Raw genomic sequence first — 24862 nt, 5'->3', positions numbered from 1 at the left:
GTCCACAATGCCAAGAAAGCATGATGTTTCCAACCATGTCAAATGCCTTCAATGAAGATGAACATGGTTTCAATATGGTCAGATACCACAGTGATGGCAAATTCTTCAACCTGAAAAGGTTACAAGCCAAGATTAAAGTAGAGGGAGTGTTGGTGAATGATTTCTTGTTTTGCAGATTATTGTGCACTCAATGCAGCCTCCGAAGCTGAGATGCAACAAAGTATTAATTGATTGTCTGCTGCTTGTGCTAATTTTGGCCAGACAATTAACACCAAAAAAACAGAGAATCTCCATCAGCCACTACCACACCACCCACCCATGGAACCATCAGTTATAGCAAATGGTGAAGTTTTGAATGCTGTGGATAAGTTCACTTACCTTGGCAGTATACTTTCCAGACATGTTTACATTGATAATAAGGTTGATTCATGCATTGAAAGGGCTAGCTCAACATTTGAGAGGCTCTGAAGGAAAGTGTTAGGAAGAAGAGGTATTAAACTGACTGCTAAATGGAAAGTCAACAGAGCCTTGTGCTGACCTCATTGTTGTATGCCTGTGAGACCTGGACTGTCTACCAGCGACATGCCAGGAAATTGAATTGCTTCCATTTGAATTGTCTCAGGAAGAGTCTGAAGATCACCTGTCAGGATAAGATGTCATACACTGAGGTCTTGTCTCAAACTAAACTGCCAAGCAATCAAACCCTACTGCAGAGAATGCAACTCTAATGGGCTAGCTACATTGTTCAAATGCCCCCAAAAATGATTGCCTAAAAGATTATCTTATGGAGAACTCACACAGGGCAGGCATTCATATGGGGGTCAGAAAAAATGTGAAAATTGGAGACATTGGCATGGGACCTCCCATCATGTCATTCCCTCATCAGAGAAAGTGCTGTGCTCTATGAGCAAAGCAGAATTGAATTAACTCAAAAAAAAGATCCAAGATGCACAAATTTAGAGAATCCACCCCCAAATATTTACACGGACTATTTGTGCCTGATCTGTACTAGAGCATTCCAAATTCATAATGGTCTGATCAGCCACAGTCGGACACACTGACACTTGAAGCACAGTGATGTCATTTTGGTCCTCTTCTAGAACGAAGGACAACAACCAACTCCCTCTGTATGAGAACCTGCCAAATATTTGAAATTAACAGTTCTCTTAAGTCTTCTTTTCTCCAGGCTGAATATCCCCAGTTCCTCCAGGCATTTATCAATTAATTAATTGAGTAATCAAATAGAGTGGAATCAGATGGTCCCAAATCTACTTAATTACAACATATTGACAAGAATTGTCCTTCAGATGATGAGATCATTCAGGAAAAGGATTCTGTGTCTCTTTCTGCATCTGCATGCTGCTACAACATCTAGAGAGAAATGTGTATTGTAAATGTATTGTGTGAATACACACACATACACATATATATGCATGAATATACATATATTACACATGTGTGTACACATATACATATGTGTTTATGTGTGGATGTGTACATGAGTGTGTGCATATATGTGTGTATACATGCTGACAACCAAATGATAAGTTTCTCTTGGGAAAACTGGTTTCCATTATGATTTAACTGATCTAACTAAATCAGATGGTCAATGTGGCATCAGGCATACTAAAGCCTATAGATGGACATGTTACAAGAGACCATGCACTCATTAAGAAGCAAGTGAAGATGATGGGTCATTTACATTCCTTCATAAAAACTGCAAAATGCCATAGCTACAGGGGATCATCTAGTCAAAAAAAACCCCTCATTTTGCAGATGAGGAAACCGAAGCCCAGAGATGGAAAATTGCTTAATCAAGATATCACAGCTAGTCAGTGGCAGACCAGGGACTAGATGATCCTTAATGGAAGTTCTTTCAAATATCCATGCATTTATATGGAAAGCCCATTGACTCATTACATGAAATCCCTTTTGGTTTATCAAGCAAACCATAAACAAATGCCTACTCAATCCCTAGTATCAGCTTAGCACAGTTCAAGGTACTTCTAGGAGATCAGGGGAATATAAAGCTATATGACAGACACAAAAGATGAAAAACATAGTCAACAGTATAATATAATTATACACACACGTATATATACATACATACTTGGGCATTTATAAACATACATATGTTATGTATGCATAAATATGTAGTATCAAGTGATACAACTAAGAAAATTAAGTGTCACATAAAAAATATGGATGCCAGTCATTCAGTTAATCATTAACTATTGCCTGAGCCCTATATTAAACTTGTTGGGAAGAGAAGTATATAAATGATAGCTATTATTATTATGCCCTATCTCACTGAGGTCCCCAGTTATTTGAAATAGTAACCTTAAATGCCTATGGAGCCCAGGGATGAGTGTAATGTGTCATGATTCAGTATACTTTCATAAGTTTGTGACCAGAAGGAATAGGTATGGTCAAAGGCTGCCTACATTCTACCCCATAGGTCTGTCCAAAAGGTACTGACCATTAAATGTTACTGAAATGCTAGCTGGATTCCCCTTGATGATTCCCTTGCCTACACCTTTGTATTTGCCCCTGTCCTAAACACTCCCATTACAGAGAGATTATAAATGTCCAGTTGAAGAACAGAGGTGGCCCCTACAGTGCAGGTACTTCTTGTTGTTGGGTTCAGTCACCTCCAACTCTTTATGACCCTATTTGTGTTTTTCTTGGCAAAGGTACTAGAGTGGTTTGCCATTCTCTTCTCCAGATCATTTTACAAATGAGGAAACTGAGACAAACAGGGTTTAAAGATATGTCTAAAGTCACACAGCTAGTAAATGTACATGGTTAGATTTGAACTCATGAAGATAAATCTTCCTAATTCCAATCCCTTTGCTCTATCCACTGCACCAGATGGATTAAATCAACTACAGTACAAATATCAGTACTGTTAAAACAGCTACCCAATGAGGCTATGCTTTGCCACCTTGCTTCTCTCCCTCCCTATGCCTTTGTTTATTGCACCTTTCACAGGAACTGAAAAACTACCCCCCTTAGGGCTGTGCCTGGAGCATCCCACCTTGTAAGCTTCTTGGTGATTGGGTAGTTGCAGTTGTAAAATATCAAAGAGCCAGCAATGAAAAAGACAATGTTTTATTTGTTTCCTGGGGATCGTGACCTCAAACCTTCCTCTAACTTTTTCCGACCTAAAGGGAATTCATCTGCTGTCTCTAAACACAGCCTCAGAGCACATTATTTTAAGATCTATTATTTACTGTGCCAGTTAGCAAGCTTTTATCTCTTATTTATGATCAGGTAGGTTTTAATTGGAAACGGATTGGAAGTCATCCAGATAGGGTGGGTACCTTGGTCCCTGTTGTAAATTGATCTTAAAAACACGGGCTTGATGTGTGAAGTTATGCTAAATCTTCCCTGAGCTGCTGCTTTTGCCTTTTTCTTTGCTTTGCTTTCCTTTAAACAAATGCAACAAAACTTTTGAAACAATGAAGCCCTAGCCAATTAAATCAAGAAAACATAAATGTCTCTCTAAGTTTGAAAGGGGGTGGGTGCTTTTTTTTTCTTTCCTTTTAGGGATTAATGCTTTTGACTACGTTATGATTATAATTAAGCATTTGCATAACACTGATATTCTTTATGTTTGTCTCTGCTGCTCACCTCAGCGCTGGGTGGGAGAGTTTCTCCAATGCTCAGAAACAGAGTGATGCCATCATTTTCCTAGGTACATAGCATGGTAGTGAAAGAACAAAAACATTAAGAGAAGACAAGGAAAACAGTGCATGCCCTTATGATATTCATTGTTTATTACCTGTTCCAGTGAAGTGTAAGAGAGTTTTAGGCTACATTCTGAGCTAACACTTTATTTTTCCTCTTCTTTGATCCATAGAGTCAGTAGACATAGGAAAGCACTATTTCTTACCTGTGCTTCTGGTAACAATCAGCAGTTAATTTGCTCAGAGACTGCCTTTGCAAGGAGAGAATCAGTCAATTGTCCTGTTGTTTTTTGTTTGTTTGTTTGCTTTTTTTTTGTTTTTTGTTTTGTTTTGTTTTTTAGAGTGGAATAACAGAAAGAGAACTGAATCTGAAACTCAAACATCTAAGTTTGTCTTTTAGCACTGATATGTGATTGCTTTGTGGTCAAGTATCAACTATTTAATTCCTTTCAGCCTCAGTTTCCTTATCTACAAAATGGGAAATAATAACATTCTGCTTGTCTACATAATAAAATTGTTATGAGGAATAATCGTATATTTTAAAGAGCAATACACATTTAAATTATTATAGCAATTAGGTCCTTGAAACCTCAAACTGAATCTTTTTGCTACTTTCCCCAAAGTCAATGGGGCTGTTGTGAACAATTTATTATGCAAATCATAGCTTGATCCCCCTACAATATAATATTCTCTATTACTAGACCATGTAAGAATCAACAATGTAATATTTTAAAAACCCACTTAATTAAGAAATTAAAAGAATGCATGTATCAAGAGGAAAGGCATGTAATAAACATTCTCTGTCCCCATACCAAAGTGGAAGCAACACTTTACAGACTCTGGAGGTATTCTAATCTAATTGCCACTGATTCCTTCGTCAAAGTGAGACACAGAAATATTTTGGAACTCTTTGCTGCATTATTAAAATCTTAGAGATTAATGTATTCTGTCTCATGGTGCCCTGGGGGGATTACTTGGGCCCAATTGGAGAGCTGGTAAAGCCTCATAAAATTTGTAAAGACTCTTGCTTTGCAGGGAAACAGTATCTTGCAAGTGTAACTCCTGTCCTGTTCTTTGGTATGTGACTCTCTTCTTATTGGTGGAGATGGATGCCCAGCCCTGTGTGAGAAGATGGGCAGAGTGGACAAGAGCTAACTTTTGCCCGTCCCCCTTCAGAACTGGAGAGTCTTCTTCAGTGTTGAGTTGGCTTAAAGTTTCAAAAGAGAAGATGGAGGAGGCTAACCCCACTTTAGATTACTAGTGGAAAAGAGTCCAGTAAGACATGAGAGGAACAAGCAGTATCCATCATATCCATATTCCAAGCTTGCTACTTTAGAGGCTTCAGGAACTTCCCCTTGGGTGAGATCTGGAATGCTAAATGAGAGAGTTCTTTCACTCTGCAATGTTGTTGTTCACTCTTTCAGTAGTGTCTGGCTCTTCATGACCCCATGGACCATAGCATGCCAGGTCCTTCTATCCTCCACTATCTCTTGAAGTCTTTCCAAATGCATGTTCATTGTTTCCACGATCTATCTATCCATCTCATCCTCTGCCAACTCCTTCTCCTTTTGCCTTCAGTCTTTCCCAACATCAGGGTCTTTTCCAATGAGTCATATCTTTTCACTATTTGGACAAAGTATTTAAATTTCAGCTTCAGTATTTTACCTTCCAGTGAATAGCCTGAATTAATGTTCTTAAGTATTGACTGATTCAATCTTGCAGTGCAAGGGACTCTCAAAAGTCTTCTTCAGCACAAATAGAAAGCGTTGTTTCTGTTGTGCTCAGCTTTCCTTACTAATAAAACTCTCACAGCCATACTCCACTACTGGAAAAAAATTAACTTTGACAATATAGACTTTTGACAGCAAGGTAATGTCTCTACTTTTAGTAAACTATCCAGATTTGCCATAGCTTTCCTTCCAAAGAGCAAGTGCCTTTTAATTCCATGGCTGCAGTCACCATCTGCAGCGATCTTTGAGTCCAAAAATATAAAATATGATACTACTCCCATTTCTTTTTCCTCTATTTGCCAAGAAGTGATGAGACAAGCTGCCAAGATCTTAGGTTTTTTGATGTTAAGCTTCAAGCCAGCTTTCCTCTCTTTCACCCTCAATAATAGGTTTCTTAATTCCTCTTCAATTTCTGCCATCAGAGTAGTATCATCTGCATATCTGAGATTGTTGAAATTTCTTCTGGAAACCTTAATTCCAGCTTTTGATTCATTCTGCCTGGCATTTCACATGATGTACTCTACATATAATTAAATAAATAAGGTGATAATATATGACCTTGTTGTACTTTTCCAATCTTAAAACAATCAGTTGTTCCACATTCAGTTTTAACTGTTGCTTCTTGGCCCACATATAAATTCCCTAAGAGACAAGTAAGATAATCTGATACCGCCCCCCCCCCCAATTTCTTTGAGGAATTGCCACCTTTTGGTGTGATCTACATAGTCAAAGGTTTTAATGTAGGCAATGAAGCAGAAGTAGATTTTTTTTTCTGGAACTCACTTGCTTTCTTCTTAAGCAAGCAAATGTTGTTAATTTTGTCTCTCATTCCTCTACCTCTCCAAAAATCAGGCTGCTCTTTTGATAATTCTTGGTTCATGTATTACTAAACCCTAGCTTGCAGAATCTTAAGCATAACTTTGCTGGTATGTGGAAGGAGAACAATCATTTGGTAATTAGAACATTTCCTTGATATTGTCTTTCTTTAGGATTGGGACATGAACTGATTTTTTCCGATCCAGTGGCCACTGTTGTGTTTTCCAAATTTGCTGGCATATTGAATGTAGTATGCTAATAGCATTATCTTTCAGGGTTTAAATACCTCAGATGAAATTTCATCACCTCCACTTGCCTTATTGTTAGTAATGCTTCCTAAGGCACAATGGACTTCATTCTCCAGGATGTATGGCTCTAAATCAGTAACCACATCATCTGTAGTTATCAGTGACATTAATATCTTCTTTGTATTGTTCTTCTGTGTATTCTTGCCACCTCTTCTTAATCTGTTCTGCTGTTAAATACCTACCATTTTTGTCTTTTATCATGCCCATCTTTATATGAAACTTTCTCTTGATATCTCTAGTTTTCATGTAGAGATCTCTTCTCCATCCTATTCTATTACTTTTCTTCTATTTTTTTGCATTGTTCATTTAAGAAAAACTTCTGATCTCTCCATATTATTCTCTTGAATTTTTCACTAAACTGGGTATATCTTTCTTTCCTCCTTTCTCTTTTGCTTTCCTTTCACTCCATATTGTCTGGTATATATTTTCCTATGTATACCTTTTCTGATTTCTGTTTTGCAATGATTTGAATCAAGGGGTTTCTTTGCTTTTTGCTTTGTGTATTCATTGTGGAATTGGAATTAGGTGGAGAGGAGGTCAAGCCTTGGATATAGAGCTTGGAGTTCCTCCTTCCCTTCAAAATGACAAAGTGATTGAAAGTTGTCTGGAACCCAATCATATTCCCTAGATGAACAATATTTAAAGGAACAGATACTTATACTTCTAACTGCATACCCCTTCTGTCTGAAAAGTACAGAATGGTGACCTCTGGCCCCAAACTCTTGCTTCCCCTTGTAGCAGGAATGAAAGTCTCCTTTGGGGAAAGTTGGGGGAGAAGAGGCTAGAAATGTCTGTTCTGCCTTCCTTTGAGCCACACACAATGGCAGCATCCTCACCACAAGGTAGTGTGGGCCCCGCTATTACTATGTGAGAATCTGTAGTTTAGAGAAAGAAGTTCATGTTCTTCTATGGAGCTGCTCTGTAGTCCCCCTACTACAACTGTAGCCTGGACTTCCAGGTTTCCATTCCTGCTTAGTCTTGTGATTCCCTAATTCCCTACCCCACTTGCAGTACCAGCTTTAGGGGAAAAGCCCATATCCATTGTCCTTCATAAGTTGTTCTTAGCCACTATTCTGCAGTTAGGTAGAAAACCAGAGGTGTGCTGGGAAAAATATAACAATCTACTTGGGGTGGTAGGGAGGAAAGTTGAGCTCTGATTTGTAGCTTTTGACGATTTTTGAAATATAAATGCTTATACAAAAAATTTAGCAATTAGGCTTATTTGAGCTGGCCCCAATCATACCCCTGCATAATCTTCTAGGAAATGTAGTCCCCAGAAATTTCTCCCAATGAATGATACTGTGTCAATTCTGAACACCACAGAGAAATGAAACCTTAGGTAAATTTTCTCCTTAGTCATCGCCAATACACATTGTTAATATTATTCAGCGGCCTTTGCCATCTTTTCCCCTAAATAACTGGATGCATTAGTGTTATAACATAAAGGATGTTTTCTTTAAATGCTGAGGGGGTTACTTTATGTGAAAACACTTTACTTTTGAAGAACCTGGCTGGATTTTTTGTTTTGTTTTGTTTTGTTTTTACTTTAGACCTGTCATTTTATTGGTATATGGCGAAAGTGTCTCTAGGCCTGCAAAATTCCCAAGTGAAGATTAAAATATATAGGGAAATGTTCAACAAAATAAGTAAAAGTACAATACAACACAGATAATGCATTTGCGGCATTGCAACAAAGGAAAATGAAACAAGCTACCTCAACGTTGCAGAATTAAAGCAGAGACTTTATGTATGCACTGACATACAAAGGTTGTATATGCTCTGACAAGTTACTTCTACTGCAATCAAGATTTAACACTTGGATCTTCTTCTTTGTGGCTAATTCCTATCATTTTTCATAGCAATGTAAGGTTTTGCAAAATTGCCTGGAGTCTATATGTATATACAAATACATATAAAACATTCGTCTGAGGTAGGACTTGAATGTTGGTCTTCAAGACTGAGGTTATTACACTTCTACCAGAGCATCTAATCAAGTTGTTAGTTACAGTGGAAATAACATAGAATTTCAAATCGGGAGGCCTATATTCAGTCCAGCTCTGCTAATAATGACCTGTTTTATATCAGAAAAGTCATTATCTTTCTCTGAGGCTCGGTTTGCACATTTGTTGAAGAAAGTGGTTGGACTAAAATATTTACAGTGTCCCTTCTAGCTCTAAATCTATGCTCTAATAGCATGGATTATCCAAAGATGGGGAAGAAGGGATTCTATTCATATTTGTCTCCAAAGTGAATTGTTGTATCATTATTTTGCAGCAGAACATTTTTTTTCCTTGGGCTAATGTTTTAATAACCTGATCAACTTATGGGGGAGTAGGAATAGTATCTTTACGATACTTTTGGTGGCAGGAAGCCCAAATTTAAAACAAATAGGAATTCACATGGCCTATTTTAGGGAGAGAAAGAGATCTATCTGGGTCAACCTGAGAAGTTTTTTTAAAGATTAAAAGTAAAGATGAAAATTGACAGTTTTCCTTTGTGGCTATTATTCCATCAGCTGTATTTTTCCCTTAAAGTAAGTGGGATCTTTAGTCTATAATTTCAAAATGGATGGAAGGTAACATCATTCAATAAAAAGAGGACAACCTTTAGATTTAGGATACTTAGGTTCAATTCTCAAGAAACTTCATGAATACAGATTAAAGAATTTTTTCTCTTTATTTTTTATTTTTTCCAGAACATGGGTAATGTGGAGATATGTTTTATAGAAATTCACAGGTTGCGTGCCTCCTCAGTGGGGGAGGGAGAGAATTTAGAACTGAAATAAAAATAAAATTAAAAAAATAGAGAACTTGAAAATGTTTTGTGAAGAAAAAAACTTTGTATCACTAGGTAAGTTGCTTAATAGATTTTAACTCTTAGTTTTGTATATGCAATTATGTTAATTACAGCAATTTTGCCTATCAGTTCTGGGGTTATGATGAGTATCAAATAACATATTTAATGAAAGACAAAATGAGAGTGCTGTGTTCTGGGTAATGTGACAAAACTTGGTGCTAAGAGTGGAAAGGCAGGTGGTTACCAGCATTTTTGTAAGCCCTATAAACTGAGAGATTTGGACTTTGTCCAGCTTGCTTTAATAGGAAGACCATTAGTGAGCAGCCAAGATGATGTATCAGAGGCAGGGACCCACCTGAACTCTCCTACCATTTTCCTCCAAACAACTTTAAATTAATGCCTCAAATCAAATTCTGGAGTTGTAGAGCCAACAAAAAGTCAGGGTGAAACCATTTTCCAGCTGAAGATAACTTAGGAGATAGGCAGGAAAGTCTGCTGCACTGGGGTAGCAATCAGGCTGGAATGCAGTGCACACCATGCTGCAACCAGCAACAGCCATAAGGATGGATGCAAGAGTGTTAGTAGTAGGTTTGAGAGCTCTGAGTCAACACATGGTGGGGAGGGTTTTGGACAACTGATCAGAAAGGGAATACAGGGGACCCTTTGCTGGTACTGGGTTTCAAGACTCTGTTGCATTGCCCATATGATGTTCCAAGTCACAGCTCCAGAGTAAAGAGGAACATTAACATTTGTGACCACAGGAGATCAAGGGTCTTGATCACAGGTCCAGGACAGATAAGAGTGGTCACACACAAGAGAGGAGGAGCCACAGTCTTAGTTCTAAGGCAGAAAGGAGCACTAGCATGAGCAGCTATAAGAGACCAGGGTACCTTGTCACAGTTCCAGTGCCAAGAGGAGTACTAACATTCATAGCTACAGAGGAGCAAGGTCCCTTCCTGGGTAAAGATGAGAGCACAAGCCAGAAGAACTGTGATCACACTTCTTAGAACATACCACCTTGAAGGAATCAAAAATGGACAGACCTCAGAACTAGCTCTGAAAACTGCAGCACGAAAATCATGAAGTTTGGAACAGCTTGCCTTCCACCCCACTAGCATTATAACTTTTACCATAAAGTTTAAAGTTAAGAAATAGACTGGAAAAGTAAAGAAACAACAACAACAACAATAAAGAACTTGACCATAAAAAGTTACTATGATGACAAGGAGGATGACAACACAAACTCAGAAGAAGACAATGATGTCAAAACAACTGCATGCAATGCCTCAAAGGAAAAGAAAAATGTTCCAACAAGAATTACTGGAAGATACCAAAGAGTTTTGAAAATCAAATAAGAGAAGGGGTTCCAGGAAGACGTGCGGACCAAGATGGTGCCATCCCCGATGCTGCTACTGCAGCTGTCCCAGCTTCTCTCTGGGGCCCAACTCCCATGCCACATTTTGGTTCATTCAGCATTTTACATTAGGGGCAACCAAAATGACAAACTCAACTGGCTAAAAGTTATACTAAACTTTGGGCACCACAGCAGGCCTGTGGTCCTTCCTTCTTTAACAACATGAAGGAGATATTTTAGAATATGAAAGAAGAAAAGATCTAGAATAAATTATTTGAATCTGCTTTTTTTCTTAATTGTGTGCTGTAAGAAGTGATGATAACCAGTTTGTGGGTCCATTGAATGATATCAGAAAAACAACTTGTATTAAAATTTCTCTACAGAATCACAGAATGTACAAATAAAAATTTATCTAAAAAAAAGGATACCTACCCACTTATCAGTTTATATACATCCTACTAACTTGTAGAAAAGTCAGTTTGGAACCAGTATTTAATGTACTTGTACAGATGAGTAGGACCTTACTTATATTTGAAAGGCATTAACATAGATAAGCAAATTAACAATTCAATAAAAACTAAAAACAAAACCCACTGCATGAAATTGAAAAAAAAAATCAGAGAAATACAAGAAAAATTGAGGGAAGAAATGAAAATGATGCAAGAAAATTATGAAAAGAGAGTCAAAAGCTTGATAAAATAAGCCCAAAAATTCTGATGTAAGTAACATCTTTAAAAACATAACTGACCAAACGGTAAAAGAAGCACAAAATCAACTGAAGACAACTCCTTAAAAAGCAGAATTGTCTAAATAGAAAAAAAAAAGTTTAAAAATTCACTGCAGGAAAAAAATTAAAAGTACACTTGTTCAACTTTTTTTTTAAAAGAAAGATTCAAAAGCTTAGTGAAAAAATAATTCCTTAAAAATTAGAATTGGGCATGCAGATGTTAATGAGTCAATGAGACATACAATAAAACAAAGTCAAAAGAATGAGAACATAGGGGGAAATGTGAAATATTTCAATGGGGAAAACAACAGACCTGTAAAATATATTAAAGAGAGACAATTAAACAATTATTTTACCACCTGAAAGCCATGATCAGAGAGAAAGAGAGAGAGAGAGTAGACTTTGTATTTCAAGAAATTGTCAAGGGAAACTTCCCTGAAATGTGATAACAAAAAGGTAAAATAAAAGTTGAAATAATCTACCTATCAGCTCCTGAAAGAGTTCCTCAAATGAAAACTCCCAGGAATATTTTAGCCAAATTCTAGAGCTCCCAGATCAAAGAGAAAATATGGCAAGGAGCCAGAAAGAGATGATTCAAATATCATGCAGCCAAAGTAATGCTCATATAAGAATTAGCAGTTTCTACCTTAAAGGAACAGAGCACTTGGAATATGATGTTCTGGAGGGAAAAGGAACTAGGTTTAAAACCATGAATGAGCTATCCAGCAATACCAAGTATGACTCTTTGAGGGGAAAATGGAAATTTAATGAAATAGAGGACTCTCAAGCATTCCTGATGAAAGACCAGAGCTGAATAGACAATTTGACTTTCAAATAAAGTATTAAACAGAAGCATAAAAAGGTAAACTTGAAATAGAAATAGACAAAGATTCAATAAAATTAAACTGTTTCCATTCTTAAATGGGAAGATGACAACTGTAATTCTTAAGAATTTTATCATTATTAGGGCAATAAGAAGAAGTATAAATTGACAGAGGGGAAGGATGTGAGTTGACTGTTATGGGATGGTATCTTAAAAAAGAAGTAAGAATGCACTGGGAGAAGAGAAAAGGGAGAGAAAGAATGGGGAAATTATGTCACATAAAAGAGGCATGAAAAGAAGAGGTTTTAGCTGGAGAGGAAAATTGAAGGTTGGACCACACTTGAGCCTTAGTCTCATAAAAATTAGGCTCAAAGAAGGAATAACATCCACTCTCAGTTGAGTACAGAAATCTATCTTATCCAACAGGGAAGTAGGTGGATAAGGGAAGGGGGAATTCTGATAGAAAAAAGAGTGGATTAAGGGAAGTGGTGGTGAAAAGAAAACCAGACGTTTGAGGATGGACATGGTAAAGAGAGACAGAGACAGAGAGAAAAGAGAAAAGGGGGATAAACAGGAAATTATAAGGTGGAGGGAAATCTAACTTTAGATGTGAATGGGATGAAGTCACCCAGAAAAGAAAAGCAGATAGCAGAATGGATTAAAAACCAGAATTCAACAATATGTTGTTTACACGAAAGACACTTGAAACAGAGAAATACACACAGTAAAAATAAGAGGCTGGAGAAGAGTCTATCTGGCTTCAGCTGATGTTAAAAAAAAAAAAGCAGGGTTACTAATCATGATGTTAGATAACTCAAAACCAAAAAATAGATCCAATTAAAAAGGATGAGCAGGGTAACTATATTTTGCTAAGAGATACCATAAACAATGAAGTAATATTAATACTAAACATATATAATATATATATATATAACAAATGGATCTTAAATGAAAAATTAAACAAATTACAGGAGGAAATAAAGAATAAAACCATACTAGTAGGGGACCTTTATTTTCTCTTCTCAGAACTAAATAAATCTAACCATGAAGTAAATAAGAAGTTAAGAAGATTAATAGAAATCTAGAAAAGTTAAATATGATAAACCTCTGGAGAAAACTCATTAGAAATAAAAAGGAATATACATTTTTCAGTGGTATATGACAACTATACAAAAAAAAATTAACCTTGTAATAGGACATACCAATCTTGCAACCAAATGCAGAAAAGCATACATATTAAATGCATCTTTTTCAGACCATAATGCGATAAAATTACATTCAATAAAAGACCATGGAAACATAGAAATTGGAGTCCTTTGTCATTTCTTTCTCCAGATAATTTATAGATGAAGAAACTGAGGCAAAGAACTGAGTGACCAGCCCATGATCACACAATTAGTAATTATCTCAGAACAGATTTGAACTCAGGAAGAGGAGTCTTCCTAACTACAAGTATGGCACTCTATCCACTGTACCACCAAGCTAACCTTCAGCAAAGTTAGAGAATATAAAATAAACCTGAATAAATTATCAGCATTTTTATGTATTACCAACAAAGTCTAGCAGAAAGATATAGATATAGAAATTCCACTTAAAAAGTGCAAACAATATAAAATACTTGGGAGTCTACCTGCCAAGACAAATTCAGAAACTAGATGAACATAATTAAAATAACATTTTTCATACAAAGAAAGTCAGATCTATACAGCTGCAGAAATAGTACTTGCTCATAGGTAGGCCAAGGCAATATAGTAAAAATGACAATTTTCACTAATTAATGTACTTATCCAGTTTTATAACAATAAACCTCCCAAAAAAGGTGATTTTTAGAATTAGAAAAATAATAACAAAATTAATCTGGAAGAACAGAAGTAAAGAATATCAAGGGAGTCAATGAAAAAAATGTGAAGGAAGGTGACTTAGTAGTACCATTTCTCAAAATGTATTACAAAGTAATGTTACAAATTAATCATTAAAGCAATCTTGTACTGACTATGAAATAAAGTGGAGGATCAGCGGAATAGGTACACAATAGACAGGTAATCTCATGTTTGACAAACACAAAGATCCAAGATTTTGGGACAGAAATCATTATTTGACAAAATTTGCTATGAAAACTGGAAGGCAGTTTGGTAAAAAACAGAGTATAGACCAACATGTCATACCATAAACTAAGATAACATCAAAATGGTTATATAATTTAGCCATAAAAGGTAATGTCATAAACAAATTAGGGGTGAATGGAAAAATTTATCTGTCAGATCTATGGGTGAGGGAAGAATTTATGACTAAACTAGAAATAGGTAAGATAAGGGATGTAAAATGGATAATTTTGATTACATTAAAAGTTTTTTGCACAAACTATTGCTGCCAAGATTAGAAGGAAAACAGGAAAGTGTAGGAAAAATTTTTACAGCAACTTTCCCTGATGAAGGCCTCACTTCTCAGATATATAGAAAACTGAGCTAAATTTATAAAAATAAGTCATTCCCCAATTCATAAATGGTGAAAGAAAAGAAAAAGAAGAAATCAAAGATATTGATAGTTATATGAAAAAATGTTTTGAATTACTATTGATTAAATAAATGTAAAGTAAAACAATTGATGTACCACTCAACACCTATCATATTGACTAATGTAATGGAAAAAAAATGACAAATGATGTAGGGGATGTGGTAAAATAGGAATGCTAATGTTTTTGGAGAAGTTATGAATTGATTCAATCATCCTGAACAGCAGTTTGGAACTATGCCCAAAAAGTTATAAAATAATGTATACCCTTTGACCCAGGAATACCACTACTTTAGTAACCCAAAAAGATCAAAAGAAAAGGAAAAAAAAATCTATATGTACAAAAATATTTATGGTAGCTATTCTTGTGATGGCAAAGAATTTGGAAATAGAGGGGAAGCCTATCAATTGGGGAATGGCTGAACAAGTTGTGTTATGTGATTGTGGTGGATTACTATTGTGTTATAAAAAAAAGTGAGCAGGATGCCTTCAAAAAGACTTACATGAACTGATGCAAAGAGAAATGAACAGAACCAAAAGAACATTGTACACAGTAAGAGCAATATTGTATGATAATCAGCTGTGAATAATTTAGCTATTCTCATCAATACAATGATTCAATACAATTCGGAAGGATTTACCATGAAAAATGCTATGCACCTCCAGAAAAAAAACTGATGGCATCTGAATATAGTTTGACATACACTTAAAAAACAAACATTCTTTTTTAGTCTTTTGCTCTGCTTTCTCTTTTTCAAAATGGCTAATATGGAAATATAATATAATCTATAACAAATTGCTTGTTTCTCACATAGGGGTAGGGCAAAGAGGGAGGAAAGGAGAGAATTTGGAACTTAAAATATTTTATAAAGAATATTAAAAATTGTGCATGTAATTGAGAAAAAATAAAAATAAATAACCTGTTACTTCCCTGATTTTTATGGTACAGTGAATAAATTTTTAATTCCTGTTTAAAAAAAATCTAGAGGTGTGCTTAAGATTAACTTTTAAATAATTTGTCCTCAGAGTGGGTATTTAATGAGTCAAAAAAAATGAAATAAAAAGGAGTCGTTCTCTGATAACAGGTCTGGCTCCCCTGGGATTAAATATGATTTGGACCACGTGCCTAATTACAAAGCACAGTGACCCCCTAAGAGTGTGAATTCTAATATTTGTTTGTTTGTTTCATGTACCCTTTAGACAGAGGCAACTGGTAAATGCTCATCTGGAAAAAGCACAGAAACATTTAAACCATAAGCCTCTAGAGGTGGTATCTGGTTTTAATTCCAAGCACTTCAGTAAGTCTGTTAATCAGCAAGTATTTATGGAGCACATTTTAGTACCCTACACTGCACTAAGCATTGTAATGGATGTTAAAATTAAAAAAACTAAACCAAACTAAAATGAGGTATGCAAATATATTAAAATGTGAAAGAACAATAAGGAATTAGGTGCTAAATTAGATTCTTAAGATTCTAAGTACTATGAGAGGTGAGAGAAAGGCCTCTGTGAGGGCTGGAGTAGTCAGAAAAGTTTCTGAAAAGAAAATAGGATTTATGAGGGTGTGGATGTAAGATAGCAATGAGAGTTAAGAATCTCAATCACAGGGGACAACTTGAAGAAAGGTACAAGGACAGGCACGAGTTTGGCATTGGTAGAACAGAAGCAAGACAGTGAATGAAGAGAAAGTTTTGATGGTGATTATGTCTGGGTTTAAGAGTGGAAAAATACTGATGAAAATGATAAACATATCCCACTGGAAAGTCAAGTCTCATCCATCTCAGGCTTCCCTCACAGGGACAGCCTTTGGATACGAAAATACAGTTTTAAAAGATTAAGTTGACTTTGCCAAAGAGTAAAAAGAGTGATTAGTTTGAAGGAGGTTTATTCTAAAATGAGCTCAACAAAATGACAAATCTCTGCTCTTCTGCTTTTCTTCTATGGGGTTTTTATGTAAGGATTTCCTTTCCATTAGAGATGAACCTCAACCCTTAGGGGAAAGTGGAGCATAGATTTAAAGAAACAAACAAACAAAATAAAACAAACAAAGAAAAAGTCATAAATTCTCCTGCAGCATTAGTTATGCTGTCTCTTCCACAGTCTGCTTTGAGTAGATTAAATTATAGAGTTATTAATTCATGTCCTCTACCCCATATAAAGTGTGGCATCTAAGCTCATTGTTTAACCACATAAAAGTGTCTTAAATTCTCCATGTTACATACTGCTGTACCTTTTAAAGCATCCAGAGTGGAGGTTTGTGGGGGAGAATTCAAACTTTTATGACTACTCTGATTTAGTTTAGCACCTGAGACATCTAAAGCTCAGAAATGCTATGAACTTTCCCAATAGGCAGCATTAAATGCCCTCTGTCCCACTCTTCACTCTCCCTACCCTCCCCAACACACCTACCATGTAGATGGGAAATAATGGTTTAGTAGCAATCCCCTTAGGAACTTTGGGGACCATAAAGCATGTTGTTTTTGTGGCCATGAGTAAGTACTTTCTCCTTCTCCTTCAGGCTGAAAAGCTCATTACCCACCTCCCCCTACCCTTTCTCCTTCCACAAACTTAATATGTCACTCAAAGCAAGGCATCCTTTCTGCAAGAATATAATGGAATTATTCATTACTTTACTTAATGCCCCAAAGACTGAAAAATAGTTGTTGCCCAAGAGAACACGAGTGTGAGGTGCAAGATTGATAGATAGAAGGATTCACCAGCTATCCACTCCTTTCAGAAAGAAATCTATGTTAATCACTTTGGCTCCTGGCACAAGACTTTGGACCTGTGTGTGTGTGTGTGTGTGTGTGTGTGTGTGCACATCTGTGTCTGTGTGTGTCAGTGTCCAGAGACAGGATCACAGCTTTCAAAGACTCGGCTACAGACATCTTCTGCTTAGGGCCAGCCTGGGATGAAGAAGATCCTAAGATGTCAGGAAGGAAAAGACATTGGGAGTACGGTTCAGACCCTGAAACCTTCAGCAGTTCATGAAAATGAGCCTCTTCCTCAAGAATGACCATCTGTTTAGAAAAGTTTAAATAAAAATCCTTTCAAGGCACTCATTAAAAGGAGTGTTTTTGTGTGTGTTTCTTTCCCCTGGCTATTTGGAAATGGATGTTTTAAAGTACAGCTAGTAAATCTGTCCCTTCCCAAATGGTATATACAATGGGGCTTTATTTGGCATAGCATCTTTCATATAAACCATATTCTGAACTACCAGGCCAACATTGCACCGTAAATCATATACCATGGCAAAATATTTTTGCTTGTTTGTTTTTTAATTGAAGTTGAAAAATTTCCCTCACCTTACCTACACACACACACACACACATACATACACACACACACACACACACACACACACACACACACACACACACTCCCATTGCCAGCTCTCACTCCAGTCACCCTCAGATGTCACTGGTGACTGAATAGCTGAGAAGGAGATAAGGAGGGAGAGCATCCCAGGTATAGGGGTAGGTGAGCAGCTGGAGAAAAAGCCCCGAGGTGAGAGATGACTTGCCTTGTTCTTGGAATAGCAAAAAGGTCAGTGTCACTGAATTGAGGGTTATGAGGCAGGGAGTAAGGTATAAAAAGACTGAAAAGGTAAAAAGGGTCTATGTTATAAAAAGCTTTGAATGCCAAACAGTATTTTACATTTGATCTTGCAGGCATGAGGGAGTCTCTATAGCTTATTGAGTAGGTGGAAGTGACATGGTCAGACCCATACTTTAGGTAATTCACTTTGTTGACTGAATGGAGGATGGATTGGAGTGGGAAGAGACTTGAGGTAAGTACACTTACAGTAAACGATTGCAAAAGTCGAGGTATGAGGTGATATAGGCCTGCACCAGAGTGGTGGCAGTGTTAGAGGACAGAATGGGGCTTATTCAAGACATGCTGCGAAGGTGAAATCAACATATTGGATGGGAAGAGACACAGTGAAAAGTCAAGGATGCTGTCTAAGCTGTGAGTCTGAGAAAATAGGAAAATGACTCTGCCCTCTGCAATAATAAGGAAGATAGGAAGGTACGGGAAAAAGTAAGTTTTGAACATATTTGATAATAATAAGTTTTGAATATATTGAGCTTAAGATACATACTGGACAAAATAAGTTTTATACAGGACCCTTTTCCCTTCCCTTCCCTTCCCTTCCCTTCGCTTCCCTTCCCTTCCCTTCCCTTCCCTTCCCTTCCCTTCCTTTCCCTATATGAAACCTATTGTTAGAAGACATGATCTGGATGAGGAGCCAGCAAAAGAGCCTGAGAAGGAGTGATTAAATACATGAGGAGGACCAAAAGAGAGTGGTGTTTCAAAAACCTGCGAGTAGAGTTTCAAGGTAAAGAGGGTGATCAGCAGTGTCAATAGCTGTAGAGAGGTTGAAGAGAATAAAGATTAAGGGATCATTGGTAAAGATCATTTGGGGAGAGCAATTTTAGTGAAATGAGATGAAAAGTTAGATGGTAAAGGATTAAGGAGAGAGGTAGAGGAAAGAAGAGGCATCTATTGTAGACAGCCTTTTAAAGGAGATTAGCCAAAAAGGGCAGAAAAGATATAGAATAATAAAGGGGATGGAACAATCAAGTGAGGGTTTTTTGAGGCTGGAGGAGACATGGGAATATGTATTTTTTTTAATTTGAATTTTTTATTTTTAAATTTTTATTTTAATAGAAATAAAAATTTATTTTTATTTTTAAATACAAAATTATAAAAGAAAGAAGAAACTTAAATACTACGACTAAAATAATACAAAATAAGAAAAGAAAAAAAGCAGAACATGAGAGATGCTTCAAAATATACAGCAATAAATTTCCATTTCAAGAAACCCCATATAATAAATACTACACATTGTGTTGAGAGCTGTGCATCTTAGCTTCCTTCTAAGTTTTCTTTTGTTCTCTGCTTTGTACTTTTTACTTTGTTCTTTTTTCCCCTTCCTTCTCCCCAGGCTATAATTAAGCATAGATATAAATAGATAGACAGATATAGATATGTGTATGTGTGTATATATGTCTGTATGCATGTATATATGTGCATCTGTATGTCTATGTATGTATATACACATATGCATATATGCATATACCTATATTTATACATATATTTTCTATCTTTATATTTTTAGCTGTGTATAGATACACATGTATACACATTTATGTGTATATATACATATATGCATATAGGCATGTATTTGCATAGATACATAGATTCATACATATATAGACATATACACAAAAAGATATACATACATATACATGCATACCCATATATACATATACTTACACATACATATAATTAGATATTAATAATCATAGTCATATATAGACATATACATTCATATGCATCTATATAATATTGTACTATATTTATTTATCTACTGTTTCTCTGAGAATGAATAACTTCTTCCTTCATAAGTGCAAGTCTTTCCATACTTTTACAAGTCCACCAACTCCTCATTCCACACCACAGCAACATTCCCACCTTATTACTGTCTAGTGGTTTTAAATAGTCCAAAACAACATTGATAAATACGGCTGACACATAGTGTGATTTCCCTATTTTTTTATTAAATCTATAGTAGCCTTAACTTTTTCTGAGATCATGATTACCACCCCATCTCCATTTTCCCTAACAAATTCTAGTCCTGATTCTTATTTTATGTTGTGCATATCTCTTATTTCCTATCCCTTCTGACTCCTCTATTTTACTTCTACAGTCTACCTTGCCTTCCTATTACTTAACCTAACCCCCAAAGATCCCTCCCTTATTCTCCCATTCCCATTAATCTTAACACCCTTCTATAGCCCCCTTATCTAAATCACCTCCCTTATAAAATTCCTGCCCTTATCCTCTCCCTCCTCCCTATCCCCTTACTCTTTCATTTCTTTCTGAATTTAGAAGACTTTTATATCCTTCTAGGTATATATGTACTGTTCCCTCTTAAACCCATTCCCAATGAATGTGGGTTTCCAGAACTAACAGCCCTCCTCCCCCATCTAATTCTTCTGTGTCAGTTCTTCCTCTTGTACCTCATTTTTGTAAGATAATTACCCTTTTTAGCTTTTCCTAAACAGTTTTACTTTTAAAAATCGTATCATACTCATATCTACCCCAATCTTTCTTACAAACTACCCAATTACTAATAACAATCTTAAACTTAAGTTTTACATTTTCAATACATAAAAGATAAACTATCTGTCCTTATTGAGTCCTTTATAATTAGTCTTTGATATATGCCTTATGTTTGTCTTGGCTTTTGTATGTCAAATCTTCTAAGTTCAGGGTTTTATTTTTTGTTTTTTTTAACAAAATCCTGAAAGTCTGACAATTCATTAAATATCCTTTTTCTTTTCATTCAGGATTATGCTTAGCTTTGCTGGGTATGATATTTTTGGCCAGAACCCCAATTCTTTTGTTCTTTGATACTAAGATTTGCAGGCTTTTAGGATCATTGCTGCTAGGACCTATGTGATTCTAATTGTGGCTCCATCATATTTAAATTGTTTTGTTTTTCTTGTTGCTTGTAATATTTTATCCTTGACCTGGGGGTTTTGAATTTTGACTATGATATCCCTGTAGGTGTTCTTCATAGGAACTCTTTGAGGTGGTGATCATTGAATTTTTTCTGTTTCTACTTTACCCTTTTGTTCTAATGCTTCAGGAAAGTTTTCCTTTAATTATTTATTGTATTATTGTATCAAGATTTTTTTTTTATCATAACTTTCAGGTAGTCCAATTATTCTTATGGTTTCTCTTCTTGATCTGTTCTCCAGGTCAGTTGTTCTTCTTTTGAGATGTTTCACATTCTCCTCTATTTGTTTATTCTTTATATTTTGTTTTATTATTTCTTGATCTCTTATAACTTCACTGGCTTCCTCTTGGTGAATTCTGTTTTTTAAAGGACTCATTTTCTTTCATAAGATTCTAGATATTCTTTTCTCATTGGTTGATTTTCTTTTCATAATTGTTTTGTTTTTATTGATTTGTTCTTTTTTTAATTTAGTTTTTTTTTTTTTAGTTTTTCCTCAATCTCTCTAATTTGATTTTGAAAATCTTTTTTTTTAAGTTCTTCTGCGAATTCTTTTTGGGCAGGTGACCATTTGATGTTACTCTTTGGGGTAGAAGAGGGTTTCTTTGCTTCAGTATCCTTCTCTGAAGATGAATCCTGGTCTTCTCCATTCCCATCGTACCTCTCTATGGTTGGATTCTTTCTCCTTTGTCTGTTCTTTTATTATTATTATTATTATTATTATTATTATTATTATTATTATTATTATTTCTAGCAGCTTAGTTTTTGTAATCACCTCTAGTCCTAGGGGATCATGTCTCTGGCCTCAGATCCTCCTTTAATGCTCCCCTCTAGCCTGGAACCAAAGCCAAATCCTATAGCCTCCTGTGAGTACCCACAGCCAGCAGCATCCCCATCCCATTGCTTCTGTACTCACCAGGTATATGATGGTTCCTTCTGGCCCAGGGCCATGTCCCTGCAACACAGCTGGGTCTGTTGTTCCTTGTCAGTAAAGGTTCCCTCAGTCTTCCTGGACTCAGATGCCCAACTTCCCTCACTGTCCTGGAAGTAAAAGTTTCTGTGGCTGGGGCTGAGGCAGCCTCTCAACCCAGCTAACCCCAGGGTTTGCTGTTTGTTGTTTAAAGGGACCTAACCTGAAGGTGTTTACTCTTCACAGGGACCAAACTTCATTGCAGGATTTTTCTTCAGATCTTCTCCAGTTGTCTTAGGATGATCACTGTTCTGCCCCTACTCTTATTTATTTTTAGCACTCTATGTTCACCCTGAGGCACTATTTTAACATCTTTATAGGCAAATTTAGAGAATTTGGAGTTTTCTGACCTACTCCACCATCTTCCCAGAATCCTCTCTCAATATGAGAATACTTGTAGGCAGTAGGAAAAGAGCCAGTAGACAGGGAAAGAATGAAAATAAGTGAGAGTAGAATTGACTGAGGGAGGAAATCTGTTGGTAGAGATGGGATAGAATTGGATTGCTTGAGCAAGTAGAGGAGTTAGATGTGGTAAAGGATAAACCACTTCATCATGTGAAACAGGGCTGAAGGAGGAGATAGAGATAGAAGGAATATAAATGAGGATGAGGAGGAAAGAGGGAACTACATCAAATGGCCTTGATATTTTCTGCAAAATATGAGGCAAAGTTCTCAGCTGAGAGAATGTGGGGAGGGTGAGCAATGGAAGGTTTGATGAGGGATGAAAAGTTTTAGAAGGTCTGTTGAGGAAAATGGGATAGTGACTTAATAAGGCAGGTACAGTAAGATTGTCTAATGGAATTAAGTGGCCAAATATTAATTTGTAGTGGACCCAATAAGAAGAGCTTTGTGATTTTTCTCCGCATTCATAAAGCAGCATGTGTGTAGCAGTGAAGGCATTGGATAGTGAGAGTGAACAAAGACTGAGTCTTGGCAGGTGCTATTAGTAAAATTATAAGGGTGCTAGGGACTTAAGAGAAAACAGTGTAGAATTGAACTGGTTCACCAAGGGGTCAAGATATAGAAAAGAAGAGAAAACTGGCTAGTGCAGAGAAGTTGGCCTGGGAGAGCAATGAAGGGTCAAAGGGTTGGAGATCACAGTATGGACGAAGAGTAGAGTTTGGTAAGGGAATGTAGAGATAGTACTTTAGGGTTTATAAAGGCATTCTACATTGTATCTCATTGACTATCACAATAATCTTGTGAGATAGGTGCTATTATTAACCCTGCTTTACCTAAGAGAAAAAGGAGTCTTAGAGATGCTGCGTAACTTACTCAGTGTCACACAGTTAATAAGTGTCTAAGACAGTGTTTGAACTTGGGTCTCCCTACCTTGAAGTCTAATACTCTAATTGCTAAACCACTTTGTATTGAAAAACTAATGGCATGATCCCATAGAGATCTAATTGTTGAGATGTAACACTGCAGCAGGAGCTATTGAGTCAGAATAGAAACTGAGCATGGTTTGGTACAGGCAGCTAGAGGTACAGTGGATAGAGAACTGGGCCTAGGATCAAGAAGACCTGAATTCAAGCCAGCCTCAGATACTTGATAGCAGTATGACCCTAGGCAAGTTAGTTAACTTCTGTTTGCCCCATTTTCCTCAACTGTAAAATGAGGAAACTTATAACACTTACCTAACAGGGTTGTCATGAAGATCAAATGGATTTTGTAAAAATGAAAAATGCTTAACTGAATGCCTGGCCCATATTAGGCACTAAATGAATGCTTATTCCCTCACCTTATGTCAATTTGCCATTGCAATTTAGTTAGTAAACAGTCAATAAGCATTTATTTAGCATTTGCTACATGACAGGCATAACACTAAGTGCTGGAGATACAAAGAAAGGCAAAAACATGCTGGTCCCCAAGGCATTTATATTGTCATGGGGGAAACAGTACACTGTGTATATACAAGACATATGTTGTAACTGTAAGGTCAAGGGTGGGAGACGGTGCAGTTAGGAAAGTTGCAAGAGTTCCTGTGAAGAAGGTAGGATTGGGGCTGAGGTTTGGAGAAAGCTCAATTAATTTGGAGTTGGAGATTAAGGAGGAGAACACTGTATGCATTAATAATAGCCAGATCAAATATAAGGAGCTATGGGAGAATATGTGTGTGTGTTTCTATATGTGTGTATGTATGTATGTGTATGTGTATATATGTATATATAAGCATACATGTGTGTATACATATACATACACATATATATACATGCACATACATATACATACAGTTACCCCTTCCACATCACAACTTGAACCATCTCAGTTTTGATATATCACAAGTTAACATAAGAAATTAAATGGGAATTTTGAGGGAGTTTTTACAGAAGCTGCAGACAACACATGAAGGCTAGCAGATGATGCAGAGCCTATGACCAAATACTTAACCTAAATTTTACGATAAGGTACTGTAGATTCTCCATAAAATAAAAAGAAAGCATTCAGACTTCTTCCCTGTTACAAAGGGAGGGCCAAAAATTTTCACATAGATTTTCCAGATTGCAAGGATGTTGCACACCTAACCCCCTGACGTGGAAGGGATAACTATGTGTATGTGCATGTATAGATAGATAGATAGATAGATAGATAGATAGATAGATAGATAGATA

The sequence above is a fragment of the Vombatus ursinus genome, unplaced genomic scaffold, assembly GCF_900497805.2.
Source record: "Vombatus ursinus unplaced genomic scaffold, bare-nosed wombat genome assembly UNPS02014791.1, whole genome shotgun sequence".
Classification (NCBI taxonomy): domain Eukaryota; kingdom Metazoa; phylum Chordata; class Mammalia; order Diprotodontia; family Vombatidae; genus Vombatus; species Vombatus ursinus.
The sequence above is the reverse complement of the archived record's forward strand: the minus strand, read 5'-3'. Positions refer to the sequence as shown.